This window comes from Epinephelus moara, chromosome 23, assembly GCF_006386435.1.
Source record: "Epinephelus moara isolate mb chromosome 23, YSFRI_EMoa_1.0, whole genome shotgun sequence".
Taxonomy (NCBI): Eukaryota; Metazoa; Chordata; class Actinopteri; order Perciformes; family Serranidae; genus Epinephelus; species Epinephelus moara.
In genome coordinates this window covers 17,227,685-17,246,114 of record NC_065528.1, presented here as the reverse complement: position 1 = coordinate 17,246,114, position 18,430 = coordinate 17,227,685, and the positions used below count along the sequence as shown (strand labels likewise).

The window sequence follows — 18,430 nt, the reverse complement described above, 5'->3', positions numbered from 1 at the left end:
GCACAGTGAAACTAACAACTTGACTGCCTATTTCTAACACTGTACAGACAAAAGACCTCATGCACTTTGTAAAATATGATTCTTAACCAAGAAAATGTAAATAATATTTGAAGTAATTATGAATTGTTTGAGTGCTCTTGCTAGGATTTAGGAATATGACATAAGATGTGCTGCTGATTATGAATTTCACGGTGCTGTAATGACACATACGGACACTGAAAACTGTTTCGATACTGATGATGATGTGCGATTACCGTTTTCCTCATGGCACAAAGCATGTTCTCCATTGTGGCCCATTATTCAGTACGAAGCTCATGCCTTTAACCTTGCTCAAGCTTGAATTCCTCAGCCCTGCTGTCGTTGTGGCACACTTTATAAATTCGACACCCTTTTTACATTGTGAGAATCCTAATTGCCGTGATACCTGCATTCCTTATATCTGGTTGAATGAAAGAAACAAATGTCATGAAATAATAAACTTTGGATTTTCAAACCTTGATCTTCTTTTTTGACCTCTGTAAGATTTTAATTTTTTTCTGCTCATAAAATTAGCAGGTTGGAAATATATGTCATTATATTCTGCTGACACACACACACATCACACAAAGAGCCCACACAATAGAGTTGCCACAAAGGAATGCTAAGTGTCCTCCTATGATGAATTGCCTTTATTCCCCCAATCGCACACATTGATTTTCTGCTTTATTGTTTCACTCCCATTGAAGAATCCGCTCAAATTCCACGGCGTCATTCCTCCCAGTCACACTGTTGTTACCCCAATCAACGTGAACAATGTGCCACAAGGAGGCATACCTACAAACCTCTGCCACAATGACACGTCAGAAAGATATAGAGAGATATGTCTTGACTGATGCCTCACTCCAGTTTTCAAACTGTCACAGTTATAACTGGATTGACTGAGAGATTCATGCCCTTTTTTTTCAGTGCCAGCTTGAGCTTCACCCAAACGTCATTTCTGATTTATGGCAGTGTTGCCTACACTTGGCCTTGCTCTGGAAGGGTCTTTTTATTGGGTAAACAGCCAGGGGTGAGCGATCTGACAAGAGTATCCACATTGAAAGCTGGTGGTGGGGCAGAAAATGTGTTTCAGAGACAAATAGATGCATGGAAGTCTTACTTTACTCTTACTAAGGACTTTGTATATTGGCTGCAATGGAATGATATACATTGCAGTTTAGGTACATCGATGCACTTGGAACAAACAGTGTGGTGATGCAAAGCAGGTGCTGCTGATGCCTTGGTAGGCAAAGTCCTGAGAAAGGAAATACATTTTCTGAATTTGACTTGGAGCACACAGGTTGGTTTACTCACATCACAAAGCACAATATTTACCTCACCTCCTAATTTTCTTAGGTTTTAAAATACCATCCGTGTCAGAGAAAAAAGGGATGACAGAATGTATTTCTCAGCGCTTAAAAAGGAATACTTCACCCCCCAACTTACTATTTGTTCATAAGTGAATCATCCCGCGTTACGTTTAATTGGTGAAGGAAACTTTGTATTCTTGCATGCCTCCACGGTGACCGAAGAATCCAAAAACTGAGAAAATTCTTAATGAATCAAACTGAATGGGGGCCACGTTTAACAACAAGCACAGATGCACTACTTGTCTGTGCCTGAAGCTGAAAACATACTGTGCCACCCCTAGCATACTGTGCCATTGTTTCTCATTTCCTTTTTGAAAAAAGTTCTGTGTTCAGATGACAACGTTTTGATAACAATTGCTGTGCACTCGGATCCGCAAAAAATGACCAAAACGCTGTAGTATACATGCCAGGCCAGTAATTGGCAGTGCGACTTTGTAATGAAACAACACGCGCCAGAGCGGTGATGTATAAACGGACAAAATGGCAATCGCACGAATGTTTGTCTGGACGGACGATGACGTGGAGTTGCCACATTAAATCTACACTTTGCTGAGGAAGCGTTGATAAATTCAAAAGGGTGAGCAGCACAAACAGAGCTCGGGAGTCCGCCATTCTTGTTGTGATGGTTGACTTTCTCGCGCATGCCTAGTGACTGGACACGTAATGCGCATGTGAGAAAAGTCTCAGTTTTCAGAGGAACTGCATATTGCAAGTTTACATGACAACAGAGACAGTGCTGTTTCCAAAAAATTGCACTCTGGAACCCGTTCTCAAAACGTTGCCTTTTCAGGCACCTGAAACGCCGCTGTCATTTAAACGTCAGACAAAACGCAACTAAAGTTTACCGTTTTTGGTTGAAATCGTTGTCGTATAAACAGGTGTCGTGCTGCAGCCAGTCAACACACGACCATGCAAAGTTATTACTTCTTTTGCTAAAAGATCTGTATTTCCTCCACCTCTGCATTGATTTAAAATCATGTGTACATTCATGTGACATACCCTAATTTTCTCCAGACCCATGACTCACCAGGCAATATCTTTTTGGCCATTGTCTCTATAATGAGGGAACTGTGGGTCGTTTAGCTCGGGATATTTCTTGACCTTAACGAGTCTCTCCACATCCATTCTTCGTCAAACACAACACACAGCAACAGCTACAGAGTTCTCTTTATGCATCCATGGTGAGGAGAGGAGTCGAGCTGCCAAAGGAGCAGAGAAAAAGAGCTGCTACGGGAGCTGGTGTGTTCAAGCAGGAAATGAGCAGGGGGAAAATGCGTTTAATTCCAGGGGCAGCAAGGCTGGAAATAGGACAGTGGCGTAAAAATGCTGCGGGGCGGCGCATCCAGGAGCGCCAACACGCGTCTAGCCAAGTATTGTTGTGTAAGAGTTTGTAAAAAAGAAGGTCGATACTTCTAAAATGAATACTTGCNGTTCAAGCAGGAAATGAGCAGGGGGAAAATGCGTTTAATTCCAGGGGCAGCAAGGCTGGAAATAGGACAGTGGCGTAAAATGCTGCGGGGCGGCGCATCCAGGAGCGCCAACACGCGTCTAGCCAAGTATTGTTGCGTAAGAGTTTGTAAAAAAGAAGGTCGATACTTCTAAAATGAATACTTGCAAATCTCAACATGTAAAGCTGAAACTATCTGAATGACTTCATACAACATGGAGGGAGTGACTCGAGTAAACAGAATGAATTTTTAGGTGAGATTTATGACTTTACCACACACCTCTGATGATCCGAAAACTTTAAATATAGACGTGTGATGTTGCTGTGAAATTCCACTGTCAAACTTATTGAAGTCTCCTGTCCAGCTGCGTGGAGACGGACTCTTTGATGAGCACAGACAAATGAGGTGAACGTGAGATGAACACTCGGCAATGCTCATCCTGTTGGCAGTTTCTCTGAGCGTAAAAGGCCAAAGTGCCGAGGTAAAGTCTGCCAAGCTGTGCGTACATGAAGGAGTGGGAAATATGTATATATAGTTCATACCACTGCACTATTATTTGCTTGTTGTGGCAGGAGCTGTCCGTCTCTCCTCGTCCTCCTCCTCCTCCTCAAACAGAATTGGACTGTCTGGTCTTATGGTGTTCCCTAGCAACCGTTATAGTTCCCCTCCAGTTTACAGTCTTTTCAATGTATGTGTGCCCACGTTTGCCTAAAAATGTCCCTGATCTGGTTGAAATCTGTTACATAATCGACCTCCTTTATTTCGCAGTGTGTTTTTCACAGCTGGCATTGCAGTGAAGAAACAGAGATCACATTTAAGTTCGCTATCAATTTCTCAGGCTCTTGTTTTCAAGCTCCTTCAGTTGGCATGCACTGTTTATTAGCTTAACGCCTGCCAGGATGTACCATGTTGTTATACAAACAACAGCCCAGCGTGCGAGCAGATGTTGTTACAAGTTGTTTCACTTTGTTTTGTCATGCCTTGGCTTTTGTTTTTAAGTGCACTGCAGTGTCAGAACCCTGGGCTGTGGATGCAAATAGACAAAAATGGTTGCGTAACAAGAGCCACCCATGAACAGGTGATCATAATCTACAAGGATACTGCGACTCCAATGATGCAAGTAAGCCGGCAAATAAGTCCCTGAGGGGTTAGAAGTGTGTGTGTGTGTGTGTTTGTGTGTGTGTGTGTGTGTGAAGCCCACACAGGATTCATTTTCTGAAGGACTTCAAGAAAATTCACAAGTTCAGTTTTCTTACCAGGGTCACCTCAGGATATGTACCCCAGCTGTTTCATATCACAGACTGTCAGTGATGGAGCTCTCTGCCCAAGTTAGGAAGGCCGTAAATGACAACAGTATGGAAGCTGGGCTCTGTCATAGAGACATTGTCGTGCTATAATATATCCTGGCCTGTGTAAACTGGTTTTAAAGTACACGGCGCCTCGGAGAAGGCTTGGCATAGATCCTAAAAATGTGAAATGATACTGAAACAGGTTGAGTGTTTTGTCTTGAGCAGTTCGTTCCTGCAATACACAGTTTAGTTTACTGACATATTACTGCAGTAGCTATAACACCAGGTCATCATGGATATTGCACTTGGCCGTACTGTGATTTGGAGAATTTTTTGATTAATCGTGCAGCCCCAGAAATCTTAATTTGAGCGAGCGTGCGTGGGAAGTGCCGGTACCCCACCTTGCACCCCGCAAGACTCAAAGGATTCGTCGACAACGCCTTGGTATTAGACAGCACAGAACACAACCAGAGGTCCAGTGTCCATATCTTGACAGGTCTGAGCCAAGTCCGATCGAAGGAGGCCCAACTGTGGATCGGATTTGACTCTGGGGTACCGGCATGTCCCATGGATGCTTGATCAGATTGGGATCTGGGGAATTTGATAGCCAGGTTGACGCCTTGAGGTATTCGTCACATTCCTCTGACCATTCCTGAACAGTTCATACAGTGTGGCAGGGTGCATTGTCCTTCTGGGGGGCCACTGCCATGGGGAATGCCGCTGCCATGAGGGGAGTACTTGGTCTGCAATAATAATTGGGTGGGTGGTGAGTGTCAAGAGGCGTCCGCATAAATTCCAGGACCCAAGGTAAATATTTGTGTTCATACAGTATGTTGGACTATAATACACACAGAGACAGTAGACACACAGTTTCAGAAATGGTAAAGGAAATATGTTGAAAGCACCTGGGAATATTTCACACTCCATGGCAGTATGTCTGAAATGTCATGCTGCAGAAAAACACATCTGTCTGTCGTCACATCTCCTCATTGACAAGAAATGGTAGAACAGTTTACACAGTCATGTGGCTCTCCACAGATCTCTGCCAGTCGGTTAGTGTGGCAACACACCTGCGCGCACACACACACACACACACACACACACACACACACACACACATCCTATTTGTCCAACAGCCCCGCATGAATGTCAAACAACACTGTCTGTGCCCACCAGTTCCAACGTCTGTGCAGTGTAAACTCAGTCTTCTCGGTCAACACTGAGATGTTTGGAAAGATAATCTATGTTTTTTTTTAAGTCACACCCATGGAGAGCAATTACGCATTTAAATCAGTGAGCTGATGCAGATCTTTGTCGGGTTTCTGGGAGTCTTACGCATACACGCAGACAGGCATGGTTATCTCATGTTAAATCAAGTTTTGTGAGAAGAGCTCCGTCGCTAAAACTCCTTTGTTTTGGTTCCAGCCTTCCCTCAGGCCTTCACATCAGCACTAGTAGCAACAGCTCATGACTCAGTCGTGAATGCCCCTCGGTGCTGGATGAGTGTGTTGCGTTTATCATGTGAAGAAACTGTACATGCATACCCTTTTTCCCCCCAAGGCGTGGCAGTAAAAGCCATGTTCACCACTTTTATTCTTTTCACTTTTCACTTAAAATAATGTTCTTTAAACAGATGTCAAGTAGATTCTCTCACCTCTCATTTGCCTGGTTGACAAAGAGAGTGAGAGTGGACATTAGTGGTATTGATGGGTGTTGACGACAGGGTCTCAATGTGTGTGAGACAAGCTCGGGCTGTCCCAGACTGGAGTTGAGTGATGGGTGTTCACACACAGCTGCCGTGTGAGTTCTGCAGCTCACATTGTGATGTGCATTGGTGAGCCGGTAATGATAATGTGATGTGCAGTGGGCCGTTTGACACCAGCACCGCCACGGCTGTGTCTGCTTGAGACACCTGTCCAGTGTTGATGGCAGAGGAGCACCTGTGAGTCCTATCTGACCTGGGAAACATCCACAACCTGCAGCTGATATCCATTTTGATCCATGTTATACATTTTCACATACGTCCTCTAGAGGGCGTTGTTCAAATGAACCAAACTCCAGGTGTTTTTTGGGGCATTTTAAGCTTTTATTGTAGAGTTGACAGTGGAGAGATGGGATACAACCCAAGCACTGCAGTTCAAAGACAACACCCCAAACTCGTAGGCCACCAGGGTGCCCAGAAAAGTGTACAATTAAAGAATCACTGCAGTAGTATTACTATATTGCATTAATGCACCAAGCTGGCCGTCAGCCATTGGTCAACACTGGGCCATTGGTGAGCGTCTGTTGCCCTCGTTGGCCTGCATTGTTTTTTTTTATGTGGCAAATTTTCATTTTCATTTCATTTATTTTATTTGGGACAACGCACGTTAATTAACATTTCTGTAAATGTGCCAGTGTTAGCCAGGTGGGCAAAAATAACAGGGGACTTTAGCCGTAGATCTGCACTTAAGACAAACCATTGTCAGTTAAAGACACACCTTCAAGATGGTAGCCCTGTTGTAATTGAAATGCAAATCTCTGCTGTGCTTGGCTGATGGCCCAAACCAAGCCAAGCCAAGCCAGCGCATGACTGTCGAAAGTGGGTATCAGTATTTGCAACTGAATGGAAAGTGAAACTTCTTTATGATCTCTTCAAAGCCAGACTCCAATACTACGTTTTCTTTTTGCGAAAATGCACGTGTTTGAGAGGTACTGAGCAAACGACTGGATAACTGAAACTTTGATTATGCGGTGCGAGTTGTGTGAGAGTTTGTGAATGGTTGTTTTGATATGGTTTCCTGTTGTTAAACGTGGCCCCCAATTGATATAAATCAAGATGTTTGCCGTCCTCTGTGAAGGCATGACAGAAAAACAAAGTTTTCTTAATTAATTCAAAGTAACACCGCATGACTAACTAATATACAAGTCGCCATTTTGTGGGTGAATTATTCCTTTAATGCAATATAGTAATACAAGAAATATTATACAAATGTATAACAGATCACCAAATACTTAAAGAGACAGTGATTAAATTGCTATGTTATAACATTTCAAAATCTAGCAATCCAATGATAAATATTATTAAAGTGTAAAATCACCCTAGAAATAAGAGAGAGATCTTTTAATTCTCATGATAAATATACCAAAACTGTATATTAAAAGATGTATTTTTTTCCCCACAGACACACAAGACGACATGTGACCTTATCCCAGAGCTTTTATTAGATGCAACAATAACACAGCTCTGCAGGGTTTTTGTTTACTTCACACATATGTGTGTGCAGGTCCCTCTGCTGCCGCTCATTAAAGCGGGGTCGCTGCAGTTGCAGATTTTTCTTTCTCTCTTTCTGTCTGCACCGGATTGGCACCGGCCCACAGATAGTGGAGGGAAAAATAAAGAGGTCTCACTCTGATATGTTTTCCATGTACGAGAAATAACATGGTGGAGAGAGGGGAGTCTTTCAGGGGATCAAAGATGGTGAGTGAATGTGTGTAATAGGGGTGCGGGGAAAAAATCGATACGGTATAGTATCGCGATATTTTGTGTGGCACTATCTTATCGTATCAATTTTTTAAAAATTATATAAATTATTAATATTGCAAATACAAATTAATTTTTTGGGTAGCCTATCAGAGTGATATACTATATTTGTTTTTCAGTCCACTTGGTACACTTTGCTGCAAAAAAAGAAAAAAGAAAATGGCTGAAGTGAGATGACGCTCAGTCTGAAGAATTTATCTTATTAGATCGAACAGATGGTGATAAAGTTTTCCTTTGGCGACATAGTTTACAGTTGGAAAAAGGCAATATTTTTTATCGCTATACTCAACATATCGCAGCATATTTAAAATCGCATCGTGATAACATCGTATTGTGGATCCTTATACATTTAATAAATCCTCCCACTTCCAAAAACTTTATTATATAAAATAACCCAGTGATGAATTTAGGTTTACAGCAGGATTGCCTTGAGCTAAAAATCTATTTATGTATTTAGTATTTATGTCGATGCAAGAACATTAATGTAGTTCAATTCTGAGTCATTTAAAACAGAGAAATAAAAAGCTCATGTGCAGGCCTGACATATAAACTAAGGCGGTGCATTAAAACTGTGATAAACAACGCCATCTTCCAGGCGCTCAATGGCCAGGTTTTCTCCGTGGAGTGCGCCCTCCTCTTCAAACTATAGACGATCTTTGTCGCTGCTGGTTTTTGACAGCGGCGGGGGAGCTGGTGAGGAGAGCCGAGTATCCGTGTGGACCACAGCTTGCTGCTGCAGCGGCTGAGGGGGGACGGACACACACACACTCGGCCGGGCACAGTCCCTCACATGCACACACACACATATGCGCACACCTCTTCATTTTCTCCAGCATCTACACAGTCACAGCCGGGGAGAGGAAGCAGGAGCCGGGTTGCTGCAGACGGTGAGTTTGAACGTGCCTCTTGTTTTTTTTAATCATTATTATGTGAAGATGGAGATTGCATTTTTTCCTCCTCCACCCCTGTTGTCTTGAGAATTATGGTGCAGTGGATGTGTCAAGTGGGCGCGTTTTTATTTGGACACCAGCATCCCCGGTGCTGCTGCTGCTGCTGCTTGACTGGGATGACCAGGTGCACATATTTCAGCAATATGGACGCCGATTGACGTGTTTTTTTTCCCTCAATGTGGATTCTGCTGAGCATCAAAGGCAGAGCAGCCTCACCGCACTGCATACTGCATCTTGAGGAGCAAGCATCAGAGCAAGTGGAGGGAGGGAAAGCAATGTGTTGATGTGCTGCTGGACTGAATGGATGCATTGAGCGGTGCAGCAGCAGCAGCAGCAGCAGGGTTGGTGCTTATTGTTGCCGCCGCCGGCCGGTGCAGGCAGGCCCGCAGGCTCACAGGATTATTTGATGTCTGCCGGTGATGCTGCCAGATGTAGCTCAGCTCCTCCAGCTGTCAATCCAAGGGTTTTCACTTCAAGGCAGGCAGGCAGGCAGCAGGGACAAACCAAGGCCTTGTTTGCAGATATAAGATGTAGGGATATGAATAGTCAGCAGGTGTCTACTGATCAATATAGAGGGTGGGGGCAAAAGCATCATATATATTTTTCCATGAAAGAGACTATTTGTGATATCTGCAGTTTTCTGCTCAAAATATCATCTGATAGAGGGAAATATTTCTTTCTGCATGTCTCCAAATGCAAAGGGATAAGCAAGTCAGGAGTTGGAGTTGACATGGGATGGTTACAGTCAATCAAAAAGGATGATTCACCTTACTGGGTTTCAAAATCCATCAGGAAAGGAATCCAAAGTGTAATCATGAGCATTTGCAATCAGTATAAGTGCTGTTTTAATTAATCGATCTATCACTTACAGTCAGTTTTAAAGCAAAATGGCCAAACGCTCTGGTTTTAGCCAATTAAATGTGATGATTTGTTGCTTTACTTTGTCATATGTGACAGCATAGGCGTAGATTTTGGGGGCAATGCGGGGGACACGGCCCCATCAATATAAATAGATAGACATGGTTCACATTCAAAACACATTTGAAACAAATATAAAAAAGGACTGTTAAAAAAGCATATTTAGAGCTTGCGCATTTGTCCACCCCCAGTAAAAACACGAAAGTAGCAGAAATTCAATTGAATTAATTATTAAAATTAAAGACATTTACATCATAAATTGTTGGGAAGGGGGAAAAATTCGATACAGTATAGTGTCACGATATTTTGTGAGGCAATGTTGTATTGATACACGGACATTACCTATTGATTTGTTTTACTTTTGCTTTATCAATCCAATAGATACATTTTGCAGCAATAAAGTAAAATGTTTTTTTTTTTTCTTCGGGGGATATAATTTGCAGTTGAAAAAGGGTAAATCCTCAAGGCCTAAATTGTCCCTCCAGAGTTGCCATAGGGCTGTGGTAGGCGAGGTTACACAGTTAGTGTGGCTGTGTTGCTCGGAATAAAGAGAGAAGCGGTGGCCGCTGAACCTGTTGTCTCGACTCCTGTCCGTTTATTGCTCATTAGCTGCACTCAGTTAGGCGAACCCAGGACGCTCGGTTACAATACACTGGAAAGCAGAGGCAACAATAAACAGCTCAGATGAAAAACCTGGTCATTTTTGTTGTTTTGATTCCTCTGATTTTTTATTACTGATTCCGATTTTGTAAAAATAACGTGATTGGTGCCGATACCCAATCCGAGGATCGAACATCCCTAGTGCCTTAAGTATCGTGATAACATTGTATCATCCTATAGTGCCAACAATGCAGGAAATTAAGTGTTTGACGCTCAAACCCCCATTGCAACACATTCTCACCCCGACCTCGTCACATATCGACATTTGGTCATGGACTTTCCACGTCTAGATACGTCATGAAACGCACCCTGGATGCGTTGGTTGTTGACATTCTGGCATCCCTGTCAAGTTCTGCCTATTACATGCATTGTCTTCTTTCAAAATACACTCCCATTTTCACAGGCAATTTACCATTTACATACAGTCTCAACGCAAATTGACATGTTTTTTTCCTCCAAGAACTAACGCATGTGGTAAGGTTTAGGAAAAAAGAGCAGGGTTTGGCTTTATAATCTTATGGGATGCTAACACCACTCCGCCGCATTTCCTCCCGATGCTGTTTAACTATAACGATGATGGCTGCGTGTCATGCCGACGTTAAAGGACGGCCTTTTTTTTATCAGTTTCTGACGCTGCAAGTCACTGCCTGAGCAACGGATTTCAATGACTTCTTTCTTCTCGACTTCTTTCCCTTGTGTGACAGTAACGTGGACAGTTTGACTATTTTAAGACATTTTATAGACAAAATGATGAACTGACTGACGTCACTTGCAGGCGATATCAAGATAGAAGCTGTACTGTATAAAATATATGTCCCTTACTGCCACATAGCATTAATAGCCTATTTTGTATTCACATTGTGATTGAAATGAATTGATAAATGTATACAGGTTGTCCTGTCGCTCAATGGTAACGAATTGATAACAAACAGGCTTGTGGTTAAATTCCCATGGGGCCACATGCAGGGATTTATGCAGAACACTTGTTTGTTTGACTGGTGACCAGTCTGTATCAAACCTGGCTACAAAACAGTCGAAGAGTCGGAAGAATCCCTGTCATGGTATTGAGAATCCGTCAGTCTAACTGCGAGTTACTTGACGCAGTGTTAATGTTTGCATCCGCTGTTGGTGGAACCCCACGTGGTACAATACGACTCTGAGCCTCAACCATACTTCATGCAAATAAGTTCCTGTGTCAATAAGCCGTCACTCATCTTTTATATGTAAAGCTGCTCAGCTGTGATCAGTTGCTGTGAGCGGGAAGCCCTCTGTTGTTCTGCACAAACCTGAAGCTGCACTCGAATGCTAATATCAGCCTGTTAACCCACATTCTCAAAGTCCCAGTCAGCACTTTCTACTGTATTTGTGTGTTTCTATCTTTCTTCTCCTTTAAGAACGCTCAACCTTTGGATGAGGCTCTCTGCAGTAACATTATGACCTGTTGTTTGTGAATCATAATATAACATTAACAGAAATGCAAGCTATTTAACACTAATAGGCCTTTGTCACAGAAGACATTTTGAGATGTCACAGAAGGAACAGCGCAGGTGTAAATGATCAGATGAAATGATGGCACTTGAATAAAGCTGAGCCATGGTTAATGTTGTTCTTAACGCTCCTTCTTTTACTGCTGCAACAATTCAAAATGTCTGCTGTGGAGAAGTCAGATTGCCAAATGAATCCACATTTTAAACATTGCAAACATCATTTATTTTAATTCATCTGGGCTGTTAATCAATTAGTTTGATTAGGAGTACGTCTCATTTTTGGAAATGAAACATATGATGTAGTGCTATGGCATGGTTTGTGCGTTGGCACCACTATTCCTGTTGGCGAGCTTTTATCTCCCGAGAGATATCGCAAGACACGACCTCAGTCTCCTGTGACAACTCCCCCAGACTCGTGAGTGCAGAGCCAGCGCCGAGCCATTATTCACAGCAGATGCAGTGTCATCGTCATTCTTCCGCTCTCCCGTTTATCCACGGCCCATTAGACACAAGTCAGGTGATGGAGCTTATGGTGGCTTTAGGTTCTCATTCTGTCGCCTTAAGTGATGACACAATTTTCAGACACGGAGGATGCATAGTTTGGCTCCCAGGCTGTTTGGGGATCAGGGTTGGGGTTAGGTCTCTTTCATTTCACACAAAGAAAGGAAAAAGAGAAACAAGCTAAATATACTAAAGTCTGTATGTCCATTAACAGGAATGGACTGTATTTATTCAATTAAAAACTGCTCGTCACAATTTCCTGATGTCCATGGCGACACCTTCACAGTGCTTATTTTGTCCGACCGACAGCTGAAAATCAAAAAAATAATCAGTTTACAAAATGCTAATGAACACATTTGAGTACTTCTGCCAAACAAAACAAAACAAAACACACAAGTACCATAAAACTTCAATTAATAGCCTGGGCTTTTATTTGCTTAAATCACTGAAATCAACAGGCCTATATCTGAGACAGGCCTTTAATTCCTTTCACACAAAATCATTGCTCAGCAAAAATCGGGATATACAAACAAATTGTTTATTTAAACCAGTATGAATATTACTTGTTTACCTGGTGTCTCTCAAGTTGTCGAAATCCGGCGCGTGGGCAGTGACTTGTGGCGTCAGACACTAACAAAAAAGCCGTCCTTTAACGTCGGCATGATACATGACCAGTTGCTGTTATAGTTTAATGGTGCTCGGCGGCGTCAGGGGGAAACGTGGCGGGACTAGAACAAAAGTTAGGTGGCGAAAGTCCGAGTAGGGCAGGCGGGAGGGTTGGTGGATAGATTCAGCAAACACCCGGGAGAGCTGTATTCGCGTTCCCTAACTTTACGTTCAAACCTGAAGCTTCCAAAGAGGCAAAGTCTCTCGCGGACGCCCAAGAAGCACGAGTCTAGTCGCTCATCACGTGAATCATTGAACGTTCGATCGTGCTTGTCAATTTAAAGGAGCTGCAAAGCGGACTACTGGCTTGAAAACAGTGTAGTTGCTGCTTACTGTTGTCCAGTCAAAAAGCTCATAGTTGGCCTACACAAAGTTATGTTTGGTCAATGAAAACAGAAAACGTATGTCAGTCCATTCAAACCAAGCAAGGAAGACTTGCGTGCTATGTCGCAACATTAGCCTGCAGTTCTCTCCTCTATTACGAACATTACACACTTTAAAACTCACCAGACCAACCAACTACCTTTTCGACGCAGTCCCAAGACTCATTCTTTTTATTACGGTCTCTGTAACCGAACAGCGACACATTATAAAGCACTGAGTGGGCGCAAACACAAGTAATCAACTTCTTGATATCCATTGTTGGAACAAATGTCCTGTAGGAACCAAAGTTACATGGCTTGTTCTCTTGGACCCGCTTCATCGAAGCACGTCAGCATTCCGATTGGTTGTCGCCGAACCGCATCAGAGCTCATTACCATAAAGTTAAACGAATTTTAACTCCCCTCCGAGCCGCTCCAGTTGCTTTGGTCGCCCAAGACGCGCGGCTGATGACCAGGTCTCCCAAGTCGCCGGGCTCTTATTGAAAATGAATGACTTCCGCCGTTTTGGAATCTCTGGTTGCTGTTGGTTTGAACGTACAGTTAGACTATAAAACCAAACCCTGTTCTCTAGAGTCACCAATTAACCTGTGTGTCTTTGGTGGGATGGTGAGAGGAAGCCAGAGTACCTGGTGAAAAACCACGCTGACACGTGGAGAACACAGAAACTCCACATAGAAGGGCTCCCCCACCCCAGGGTTTGAACCCTCAACCCCAGGGTCTGAACCAGGAGCCATCTTGTTTCAATCCTTTTTTAAATTAATTGTTTACACTATAAAAAATTAAAAAGTCGTGGAAAATGCCCGTCGCAAGTTCTGGAAACCCGAGGTGGACAAACCAGCAAATATTTGTTTTTTTCACTGATCGACTAATTACCTATAACATAGGCACACCTGCCTGGGAAATAAAACATATCACAACCCTGCATAATATCATCACTATCAATTCATATGGGTGGGATTTTGCTTTTTGCCTGCAGCCCACATTATCCCTGATAAACTGAAGGAATACTGTGAGGAATTCTGCATTTTCCAGCTGCATAATGCTGCTCATGTTGTGTATGTGTAACACTGCATACTGTGCTGCAATTACGGTTTTGATCCTCAGTCCCTGTGCGGCCCCAGACGCTGCTGCAACTAGGAAACAATGCTTCTTTTTTAATTCATCCCCAGAGGTTGATCAGCTCACTCCCCACACGAGCAACCACCAGAGAAGTATGCAGGTGCACGTGTTAATGAAGTCATCCTGGGTTTTGTCTCAGTCCAGATTTATACACCTCTGGTTCACGTCACTGAGGCCACTGTGGGAGCTGCAGCCAAATGCATACAATTAGCAGCATAGATTCTTCTGTATGCTTTGGGTTAATAGCATCAGCGCCCTGCGGCGATGATGGTGGGTTAGAGGGGGAGGTACGTAAACACCCCCACAGCCTTGGCTCACAGCTGGACGGACATGTTTGGGTGGCTGTTTTCATTAAAGGACCGGGACGTATTAAATTACCATGACTGGCTGAAGATTGATGAATTGGAAAACGGGGGACGTTAAAGCCGGGAAAGCCTGGAGTGTGACGCCGCCGCCGCCACAGCCGCTGCTGCTGCTGCTGTTGGTAGATTTCTGAGAGAGCAGATGCTGTTGTTCTCTCTGCCTTCCTAACAAGACAGATGGTTTTTTGTTGTGGTTTTTTTTTGGAAGATGATGTTATTGCTTGGAGATGGGAGAGACCCAGTTTTTGCACAATGAAGGACTATAAGGAGCTGTGTATATAACAGCTGTGTTAGACAGGCTTGGTTTCAGCATGAGGGTTTAATGTCAGGTATATTTCCTTTAACCCAACACTGAACACCTCACACAGTATATCAGTATACGTTTATTTTAGTATATGTTTTAAGTCATTCATTTAAGAGTGTGAACCAGGAGAGGAGATAAAAGAGAGAGTAGGGAGGATAAAGAGGAGAGATAAGGAGACAGAAGAGGAGGAGAAAGGAAAGAAAAAAGGGATGGAGAGGAGGGAAAGAGGAATGGTAAGAGAAAAGGAAATGAAATGAGAGATGAGAGGAGGAGAAAAGGGAAAAGGAAAGGTAAGAAAGAAGAAGGATGAAAGGAAAAGAACAGGAAAGGAAAGGAAAAGGAGAGATGGGAGATGAGTGGACAGAAGAGGAGAGGAAAGGGAAAGGAAAGAGGAGAGAGGAGGAAATGAGGAGGGAACCAGGAGAGATGAGATGAGGACAGAAGATAAAAGGAAAGGAATGGACTTGGGAGAAAGAGGAAAGGAGAGAAAATAAAAGGGAAGGAGAGGAGGAAAAGAAAAGAGATGATAGGAGAGGGCAGAAGAGAGTAGAGTAGATGAAAGGAAAGGAAAGGAAAGGAAAGGGGAGAAGGGAGAGCAGAGGAGGGAAAGAGGACAGATGAGATGATGGAAGGATAAGAGAACAGGAGAGGAAAAAAAAACGGGGGAGAAAGAGGAGAGAAAATGCAAGAAAGGAGAGGAGGAAAGGATGACAGATGAGAAGACAGAAGAGGAAAGAAAGGGAGAGGAGAGGAAGAAAAGAGGAGAAAGGAAAGGACAGAAGAGTAAAGGAAAGGAAAGAGGTTAAAGAGTGGGGGGCAGAAGACAGAAGAGGAGAGAAAAGAAAAGGGAAGGAGGGCGAGGGGATGAAAGGACAGAGGAGTAACGTTAAGAGGAGAGGAAAGGAAAGAAAATACAAGGAAGGAAGAGGAGTGACAGAGGAGAGATGAGGAGAAAAGGGAAGGGAAGGAGGGCGGGGAGATGAAAGGACAGAGGAGGAACGTTAAGAGGAGAGGAAAGGAAAGAAAATACAAGGAAGGAAGAGGAGTGACAGAGGAGAGATGAGAGGACAGAAGAGGAAAGAAAGGGAAAGGGAGAGGAGAGGAGGGGAAGAGGAGAGATAACAGGAGAGGACAGAAGAGGAAAGCAAAGGAAAGGAAAGGAGGGAGAGAGAAGACAGAAGAGGAGAGAAAAGAAAAGGGAAGGGGGTGCAAGGACAGAGGAGGAAAGAGAAGAGGAGAGGAAAGGAAATAGTACAAGGAAGGTGTGGAGGGAAAGAGGAGAAATGAGGAGAAAACAGAAACTGAGAGGACAGGAAAGAGGAGGGGAGACAGGAGAGAAAAGGAAAGAAAAAACAAGGAAAGAAGAGGAGTGACAGAGGAGAGATGAGAGGACAGAAGAGGAAAGAAAGGGAAAGGGAGAGGAGAGAAGAGGAGGGGAAGAGGAGAAGAGGAGGGGAAGAGGGGAAGAGGACAAGAGAGAAGAGGAGGGGAAGAGGAGAGGAGAGATGACAGGAGAGGACAGAAGAGTAAAGGAAAGGAAGGAAAGGAGGGGAAGAGTAGAGAGCAGAAGACAGAAGAGGAGAGAAAAGGAAAGGGAAAGAGAGGGGTAGATGAAATGACAGGAGGAAAGTCAAGAGGAGAGGAAAGGAAAGAAAAAACAACGCAGGAAGAGGAGTGGAAATAAAAGGGAGGGAAGGAAGGGAGCACAGTGCGGAGGAAAAGAGTGAGTAAAACCTGAGTGGAATGACTAAGGAAGAGGACAGCAGAGCTGCAGTGAGGAGGAGTAAAGGAAAGCAGAAAGGAGAGGAGAGGAGAGGAGCGACGTGCTGCTGCGATCACCAGCTGTGCCAGGCCGCATCTGAAGTAGAGCAGGAGACTGGAGATTAATAAAAGGAGACGTGGCGTGGCGCTACAGAAACACATGGGCACACACACTCATGTACACACTCCCATGATACAAGAGCTTCAAAGGTCAATAATGTACATGTTTTTACTGTCCCATGATGCACCAGTGGGTTTGAGCCCTGTTGCCGGCCGCAGAGGAGTTGTTTGTGTGGATCAGGTGGGCAACAGATGGGAGAGTGGGTGAGAGCAGAGGAGTTGCCAGACTGGTAGTAGCTGAGTGTAAAAACATATCAACAATATCTGTCTCAACGGGCGATTTAACTTTACATACAGAGCCATATGCAGGCAAAGATTATGCTCAACGTGGCAGACGACTGCAGTCGTGTTAAATCCACTCACAGCTTAAGATATATTAAGACAAAAAGTGTGAGGTTTTGGGTTTTCTGGAAAAGAAAAACACAACATGTAAACTTATCAAAGGCATATGGTATTTATATATATCCTCTTTTAGCAGGAAACAAAGGAGAAATGTTCAAATCCCAGCGGTGGGAGATTAATTCATGGTACAGTAGGCTTAAAAATAATATTACCCCCCATCCAGCAGAATCTTTGTCACAGCTCTAAAATGATTAGTGAGGATTTGGGTCAAAGAAGCCATTAAAGAGCTCCTCTTATCACACCAAACATCCAATTGGTTCGAGGCACCAGCGTCACATGACGGTTGTGAACCAACCAGCCTGAACAAAGATTATTAAAGATGTTTTTAAAGGGCATAATTGAATCTGTCAGCCATGGAGGACTACATCATCACTTTTTATGGGAGGGATAAAAAGAGGGTTTTTTTTTAGCTTCTTTTCTCATAGGTAGACATCTTTTACCCCCAGCCATGAGGAGAGATTAGCTTGTTGGCAAATTTATCTTAAAGCCTTTACACATGATTTGTAGAGTGTGTAATTATGTATAGCTTTTTAAGGCACTTCATTGGCCCGAAGCCGACGATGCTCACGCTACACCTACGCGGGACCCCGAGTATTCCCTGCGGCAAGACTGGTGTCATTTCTGGTGTCATTTTCTACACCACAGGGGGCATTTATATCTGCAGAATATTCTGGTAACACACTATAGCTTATTTCACTGTGTGTCTTGTGTCAGGGTTTCCAAAAAGTCTGAATGTCTATTGATTTCTTTTTACTTTATACTTGCAATAAACTGTTGGCAAAATGTAGATTCACCTAAACCATGTCCTACATAAAACCTACCTCTGCAGGGGACCACTTATATACTACTGACCTTCATACTTACCTGCAATGCTTGAATGAGAAAAAGATTATTCATCCGAATAGCAGTCTTAGGGTGCTTTCACACCTGCCCTGTTTGGTTCGGTTCAGTTGAACTCAAGTTTGTTTGCCCCCTAAGTGCGGTTCGTTTGGGCAGGTGTGAACACAGCAATCACACTCAGGTGCGCACCAAAACAACCAGACCTTCTTGAAGAGGTGGTCTCGGTCCGGTTACAAACGAACTCTGGTGCGGTTCGTTTGTGGTGAGAACGTGTTCCGACCTGGATCTGAACCAACTGCAGTCACATGA

The 18,430-nt window shown here is 43.5% G+C and overlaps 2 protein-coding genes across 10 annotated transcripts in view; one reads left to right on the top strand and one right to left on the bottom strand.

Annotated features, from left to right (window-relative positions):
* The window catches only part of LOC126385082 (dnaJ homolog subfamily B member 9-like), a 77,282-nt gene that overhangs the window by 34,972 nt on the left and 23,880 nt on the right, over positions 1-18,430 (bottom strand). The gene's annotated exons all lie outside the window — the stretch shown is intronic.
* nrcama (neuronal cell adhesion molecule a) overlaps positions 8,379-18,430 on the top strand; it is an 84,682-nt gene continuing 74,630 nt past the window's right edge. For all 9 annotated transcript variants that reach the window (XM_050036595.1, XM_050036593.1, XM_050036599.1 and 6 more), the window contains exon 1: positions 8,379-8,535. The gene's annotated coding sequence lies outside the window, so the exon portion shown is untranslated. The remainder of the gene's footprint in view (positions 8,536-18,430) is intronic.